The following is an 8,725-nucleotide window of genomic DNA, read 5'->3' as shown; positions in this document are numbered from 1 at the left end:
GGCAAAATTTAAAACTAAGACGTGTAGTAGAAAATTTGCCCCGACTTGAACACGGAAAAAGGACTGGGAAAGCCAAAACTCCATATTTCACTTCTCCAACTGGAATAATGATGAATAAAAACCAAGTTGATTTGATTATATGGATGACATCCACATGAAACACCAAAACTAGTGGGAGTGTGTGAATGAAAAAAAGTTAGGCCAAAAATAAAAGTTGCCTTCATTATGAAATCTAATGGTGGTCAGGAAGGTTGAACAAGTGACTGAAGAGTATGGTATACCTAACATTAGATTCTTCATTTTAGTTATTGGAATTGACATTGGCATTCTATGACATAAATGTACGTTATCCGATATTTGTTTGCAATCTACGGCATATATTTACTCATTTAGCAGGTGCTTTGTACGATTTACTGTATGGTTGAATTATGTTTCTTTCCAAACGGCCATAATTTGATGCGCGTGCGGATGTCATCTATATAATCAACTTAACATGGCCTAGCAAACAAAAAGCACAAGTCTTTCCTTTTTGTGTCTTCTCAAACTTTATACTGCTGTAACACATTTCGATTTTTAATTATTCTTCACCTAAGATACTACCCATTACTTGCTGAGTACAAGAACTATTGACTTTGAATTCCAATTGCAAAGAAAGGTATAACACACAAGAGAGCACTATTGTTTTTTTTGTCTTTCGCCGCGCTTCCGCGGCGAAAGGCAATCAGACCGATATTAGATTTCTGTCCGTCTGTCTGTCCGTCCGTCCGTCCGGGTCGACCATGCCATACCGTGCTAGCGAGATATTCTACCCTGCAGATTCGACGGTATGTAACGTTATGACATACGTATCGGCCTACCATGAATGTGCTGCTTGGTTTGCGGTCCATGCCATACCGTGCTAGCGAGATATTCTACCCTGCAGATTCGACGGTATGTAACGTTATGACATACGTATCGGCCTACCATGAATGTGCTGCTTGGTTTGCGGTCCATGCCATACCGTGCTAGCGAGATATTCTACCCTGCAGATTCGACGGTATGTAACGTTATGACATACGTATCGGCCTACCATGAATGTGCTGCTTGGTTTCTGCATGGCTTATAAGCAGGAATTTGCAGAGACGGATGTGAACGGTGAGGATTTCTTCGTAAGATTGTATACAATTTATAAACTAACATGTTCGCTGTTTGGTTATAATAAAACAGACATTGTAGAGAACAGTTTGACATGTGATTTACTTTGTTTTATGGAAAATCACCGCTACAAAATCTAGAATTGTGTAAGATGCGTGCGCCGCATCTGACATGGTGTGGGAGGGGGGCGTATTCGGAAATTTCTTACTCTAAGAAATTTCAGGCTATTTTCGTGTAACAAACTTCTTTCAGCAAAATAGTAGCCCTCGGATGCGTTGAAAATAGAATTACCCACATTTAATTTATAATTTCGAAAGGGAAGATTCTGACCGAGCTCGACGTCTGACGCGTGACGTCACGACTCCGTCAAGTAAAAGCATAATTGCGTTACTAAAAGAAACGAAACGTTCCAGTAAACATACCACGGACCTGTTTTAGTTTAAAATATCTACCTTTCACATGATCTTGCCATTAAAAAAAAATATTTCCATTACTGTATATGCCATGTTAATATTTTATGTTGTTTATGGTGACAATACTTTGTTTGTTCTTGCAGAAATTCAGGACACATCTACTGATAAATTTGATTACTACAGTGCACTTTCATAAAACCCTGTTGTACTGTAACAGAGCCGTTCTTAACAGCGAAACAATCCGAATAAAGTTAACATCATTCATGCAGTTGTGTTATTATACAGTTCAAGTAAAATATACTCTGTGAGAACCACTACCTTACTAAACAGTTATATAACCTAGCACTTGACCAAACTGTGCCAGAGCTGCCAACGTTGCAGACTTGGCACCCACGCTTGACCAAACTATGCCAAACATTTTTACCTACACAATATAAGTAAGCGAAAGACTAGCTTTTTTCAGAAGCTCTTGTTTGTGTTGTTGATGTATTTTTTAACAGATCGTCATAAGGCTAGCTAGTGTTCATGGTTGGCAGGAAATAAACTGCTGGTAAAGATGTATGTACCGTACGTAGTATCTCTTAGTGTTACAGGCACTAGGCGACTGACTCAGACGCAGACCCCATGCACTCATACATGTACTGCTGTAAACCCATATACATTACAGTCCCATACTTAAACAATCGCATACACACACACACACACACACACACACACACACACACACACACACACACACACAAGCATATACACAGATGCACAAGTGAGCATGCACGTGCACGTCAAACATACATGTGTCTATGCCACCGGTCTTCTATTTAGGTAGGGTGGTGGCTACGGTACTCGTGAGGTGAGGTGAGGTTACAAGCACCGTGCACAAGTAAAAGTCGGAGAGGTAGAAAGTCCCATGTTAAGTTTTATTGGACCATTCTACAAGTGAGATATCTCGACCACAATCAAGAACTTGTGACAGACTGACCTCAGCCAGGAACCGAAACTCTAAAACTAAGTATAATCTCTCTCATTAAGTTGGGTTAAATTGATGTCAAAGGGCTATTCTGTTTACAACTTAAAGGCTATCTACAGCATCTTCAAAAGCTAAATCGGTTTGTTACAGCTACTTTGTGCATGGTTCACCATACGTAGCTCCTTCTTTACAGCTTTAAACATCTGGCTGTCAAGAATATAGGTGTTATCCCTTAATGACCTTATTCTCCGATTCATATCTCTATGTTAAGATAAACGCGATTAGATATGCACTAGTTTATTATGCCTACATTAGAATATATCTATTATTCCTCTGTGACAAATATCATACATACATACATATGTACGTAATACACACATGCAGGGACACACGAACTTTCAACCACACAGCCTACATCACACTATGTTAATCATTACTCTGTGACAAATACCATAACGTTACATACACACATATGTACATACACACACGCATAGACACACACACACATGCAGAACTTCCAACCACATTTTGGCGCTTCTCACTGTTGCAAGTTGGGCTGTCATTGCTCCAGCTTAAGTCAGCCTGGCAGGTGGTGGTAGAGGCACCATCCAGGTTGTACCCTTCATCACAGGTAAATGTCGCCACGCCTTCTGGTAAACTGGACCCGCTGACCGCTCCGTTCGCTGGGGCCAGCAGTGGTGGACACTGGTCAGGTGGAGCTGGACAAGACGGACGAAAAACACTCATTAAAGTTCTGAAAATAATTTCATCAGGTTGAATATAGGATGTAGGAGAATTCTTGTACACAAATATATTTACTGTGAGTACGATTCGGTAGCCGATGTAGGTGGCGCATTACTACATCGGCTACATATAGCGGCGAGAAGCAGAACTCCAGTCAGAAGCTCTGAGGAAGGTGTCTGATAGACACCAAAGCGTAAGCACAGTAAACACAACTCATTTAAGTTGCCAGCACTCTCAAGCTAAGGTTAAATGACTTTGTAACAGTGGTGGGCTTAAGTTAAGCGTCAAACTTCAGCTAAAATCGGCTAATCAGCCTTTTCTAGCGCAGTGGTTTCGCTGCTGGGTTGCAATCTGCCGACCCGTGTTCGATCCCGGGTGTCGGCGTGTTTGTTTGTTTCTGTTCTACTCGCCCCTCTGAATTCTTACAACTTTGATTGACTTGACAAAACATGCCAAAAAGTCCCCTGCTTTATGCATGATAATAGAAAGTCTGGTTTTATGGATTTGATATAATGACTTTTCCTGATTGACTGCACCACTAAGGCCTACGTCACATTTCCAAACCGGGGTCCGGCCGGGCAGCTCTCGGGAACGTTAACGAAAGATAAAAGACACCAAACTACACAAGACGTAAAGAGAATAGTCGTGGGCATAATATTCGTGCATATTTTTTTGTAAGAAAAAAAAGAAATCTTTAATTTATTGACCCAACAGAAGTACAGCGACTTTCGTCAAGACTATAACAACTCCTTACAGTACAACTAATCAAGAAGACATATATGGATATTGTATGTATTTCTATTTTTCGTTTTCACAAACAGCCCGGCCGGCTCGTTTTGGAAATGTGACGCTAACCTTAGGTACGCATTTGGTGTATCTGGCACTTGACATATAATATTTTCTGCCATACATTGTACCGTGTACGATCGTTCTAAAGTTCTTCTATATTGGCAAGCATAATACATGTACAAACGTTTGTGCCATAGACGTATAAAGCTACTGCCCATCCAGTATCGTTATGTAGCAATGAACAAACCTTTCTGACACACGCAAGCAAGGTCGTCTAGACAGTAGGTTGGTGCCCACTGGTAAGCCTCAGTAGAGTCCATTGCCACGCAGTCTAGATCATCGGTGTTCGCAGTCGAACCCCACCTGTAGAATAAGTGATAAACTAATTAGTAATAATTATACTAAATTAGTTTTAGACTTCCAGTTGACTTCCGGACAAACCTTAATCATTTGAATATCGATTAACCTAATGAATTAACATTTGCATGTATGGTATATTAAAAGGTAATTGATATGTAGATTGCAATTAGATGTCTCCAGGAACAACGCAAATTCTGGACAATTCTGGCAGAATTCTCCAGAATTTTGGTCCAGGCTCAATGATATGCTGCACACATTTGGTAAGAAAACGAGTTCCTTGCCATCTTACCGTGTGCTACATATTGATTATAACGTTATATCACAATTGAAATTGAAAGGGGCCGCTATAAAAAGATCCCTGTCTACGAGAGGTTGTGTAAATATTGTTAAATGAATGCAATACACCTTTTTAATCAATGAAACAGTCGCCACAATTTCACCGAACTTTTACAATCTTAAACATTATACACAAAAAAAAACATTTTGCAGAATGTTGGACAGTTCGTTAAATCTGTGACTGTCTTCAAAGAAGAAGTCAAACCCAGTTATAGATGAACCTTACAGTTAATTAGATATAAGAGTTATTATCTACCGTAGATTCAACTCAATGTAGTCCAGTATTGTGTACGTAGTAACTGAAACTGTTGTGATGTAACGTATATGTGTAGTATTAGACTGTATCTTTTGTTGTCTATACATTGTCATACACTGAGTCTATGTATTCATTTACTTTCTCTTGAGAATGTTCATGCAGTTAGCCTACGGGCATGATTTTGCAAAAGTAATACGTCACATTTCATACCTGTTAAAAGAACCCAGTGGTGGAAGGCCAGTAGTGAGATAGACCCAGTTACCCTCCGTAGAACGGGGCTCGGCATCACTTACACCTGCGTGGGGAAGAGGTCCCATAATAACAGTTACTATACTTCAAGCATGGAAGGAAAGATTGAAAAGTTCTCAACTACAGTTCCATGCATGAGCTCCTACCCTCGACGAATGACGTTTACCTTTATATTGCATTACAATTGTCATCATTGATAATGCATATAAGGTTGCCATTTGCATAAATTGTATATGTTGCAAGTTGATGATCTTCACCCAAAGAAGTCTTATATGAACGATGTAGGCCATTGTAGCATTTCCTCATTGAGTATGCAAATGAGGCACTGATTTACATAAGTTATGTTTAACAATGTTAATGTTTACAGATACACAAACAGACACATACGAATGCTACCGTAAACGTTACCTTTACGTTATTGGTGAAGGTAACAATAAAGTCTTGTGGAACAGGTTCAAGTGCCATAAAAAATAGTTGTTGTAACGAACTGTGCCCTCATAGCAGAAGAGGCTGTAAAAAGAGACATCTGACTCAACGAAAAGACTTTTCTTAGCTCTCTGACTTGAGCTAAGGGCACAACCCGCCGTACGTGCAATTTGTCCGTACGTTTTTTTGGGGGAGGCCACGTCCGCCTAGCCTCTACCAGGCTCCGTGGATCGGTAGAATCATTATTCTCACCACGAATGTTTCGTGATGAGGAAACGTACTCTTCTGGCCGGCTAACTCCCCTAGCGTACTATAGATTCTGTTTGTCCAATTTCTACAATTAGACCACCGATCCACGAAGCCTGGTAGAGGCTAACGTCCGCCACGTATTTCTGAAAACGTTCAGGCACGTCGCCCGTAGCACGTATGGGGGGGGGGGGGGGGCGAATCCGCAGCCCGATGGCACACAAAGTTTTGCCTGCACGTAAAGTTATACGGTGTGTCTGCGTGCCCCAAAATCAGTCGGATTCCCTACGAGTTCGTACGGAGGCGGTACTTATTACCACTTACGGATCCCATAAGATTGCCCACGTCTTGGCACGTAGATAGCACGTATTTGCACGTATGGCGGATTGTGCCGACACAGAAGACAATAGAAGCAAAGCACAAATCTGGACCTTACCTATCCAGTGGGTCCCCAGGCCGAGTGACTTGAGGTAGTAGTGCTCCAGGTCTGATGTAGGCAGGACTGCGTCTGCTCCCTCAGCCTGGCACTCTGCTAACGCCGTGATGGCACTGTCCGGCTCCGGGACCACTCTGTAGCACTGTGTACCCTCCACACCGGCATAACCAGTAGGGCACTCTACAAGATACATCAAAGTCGTTACAGTGTGCACAGCGTTACACAAAAAGCAGGACATGTACACTAGGTGTCCTGTATCTGTCTAATTTCACTGTGACCGGCAAAACAAAACCACTTTTAGTCAGTTTATAATGTATCCTCTGGTATCTATTTTAGTCACTGCATTTAGAACAATCCTCTTCAGTCTCATCTGGGGAAGAAGGCAAGGTTTTGATTATCTACTCTACCATGATGATACTAATTCAGTTGCTTCGCTGTCCCCCTCACAATATTTCTTCTTCCCCCAGCACAAATCCAACCGTGTTATAAAAAGCTGTTCACTGACTTTGCTGTCACTACTTCTGCTGGTAGTGAGTTTCATTGCTGTTGTAATTTTATTGCAAAGGAATGGCGACGCACTGCGGATTTGGCCATTGGCATAGCCTGACTAAAATCACGCTCCTAGCAGCTGGTCTTACAGTTCTCACTAACCCCAGCCAACGAGAGATTGACTCTAGTTGTCTGGTACTGACCCTCCGGTCTATGTGTACCATGTCCTTGCCTGTTAGAAATTTAAATACTCGAATCATGCCCCCTCCATTCCTTTTCACCTAAATTCCAATTTCGTGTTGTACGGTACTCTATTTGAGAATTGTAGGTGATCGTAAGAAGTGACTGTTATCAAGTCACACCAACTAACACCATGCCCAATGCCGGGGTAAAATGTACTCACCTAGCTGAGGAAGTTTAGTCATATCGGCATCTGAAAAAAACACCAATATGGTTCTTAGATAACCCAAAACTAGACCACTTTTCAATGATATCAAAAGTTATCTGCTACCAAAACAAACGTCAAAACCAAAGGTGGTAGAACACGAGACATAAAAGATCAGAGGTTCCGCTGCAGGACTATACAATGCCGCCAGGGAAACCTAAATCTAATCAGTACCAGTTGTTGTCATCACCTACCAAAACACCAAGTATAAAACCAACCAATCCTTCCATCCGTTTTGACATATATTAGTACTAGTGACCAACAGACAGACAGACAGGTACACAAACACACAACACATGCAAACACATACACACAGACAGATGGACACACACAGACACATGCACACGTAAATGCACATAGAGACACACACACACACACATACAAACATACACACACACAGACACAAATGCACACACACATACACATACACACAAACACAGACACACACATGCACACACACACAGACACATATGCACACACACAGATACACACATGCACACACAGGCAGACACACACATGCACGCACACATACACACACACACAGACACACACACACACACACACACACACACACACACACACACACACACATACATACATACATACATACATACATCAGTATATACATACATACATACACAGAGCTCCTCACCTTTTTGACAGACATAGCCGTACTGTTCTTGGGAACAGGAACTGGGTTTCCACATGTAGGAGTCGTCTTTAGACATGACCACACAGTCTATCGTGCCTGTGTTGGGGTAATCGGCCTCGGGAAGAAACTTGTTGAAGGCTCCGATCTCAGTGCCGTCCGAGTACTTCCACGTCCCTTCATGGAGGACATCCGTGATGCCGATAAGGACGGTCTCTGAGATCAGGCCCGTCAGGTAGTCGTGCTCGTTCTGACTACGGGGCAAGGCGAGAGTCGCCCCGTCAGAATTACAGTCGTTGTTGGCATCTAGAGCGGACGTCAGGGTTTCGGTCCATCGGTAACACAGACCGGCATTATAGCTGTAGCCATCCGGACATACTGTAATATTAGAGAATAGATGTACCTATGTTAGTTAATACTACGTTTAGTCCCAGCATATTAAGACTTACATGAAGTAACAAGGAAAGCCTCTGATTATCTACTCTAAGAATGATAAAGAATGTGACTGTAGTGGGGTCATGTTAACTACATGTAGCTCTATATTCCATACTGATGTAACCGAGGAACTCACCTAACGGAGGAGGTGGTATCACAGCATCTGGAAAAAACAAGAAGGCGAAAAGTATGTAAGTTATTACATTTAGATAACACAATACACACGCGCGCGCGCGCACACACACACACACACACTAACACACTAACACACACACACATACGCGCGTTCACACACACACATATTCACACGCTCTCTCTCTCTCTCTCTCACACACACACACGCACACACTC

Source organism: Branchiostoma floridae, chromosome 8, assembly GCF_000003815.2.
Source record: "Branchiostoma floridae strain S238N-H82 chromosome 8, Bfl_VNyyK, whole genome shotgun sequence".
Classification (NCBI taxonomy): Eukaryota; Metazoa; Chordata; class Leptocardii; order Amphioxiformes; family Branchiostomatidae; genus Branchiostoma; species Branchiostoma floridae.
The sequence above is the reverse complement of the archived record's forward strand: the minus strand, read 5'-3'. Positions refer to the sequence as shown.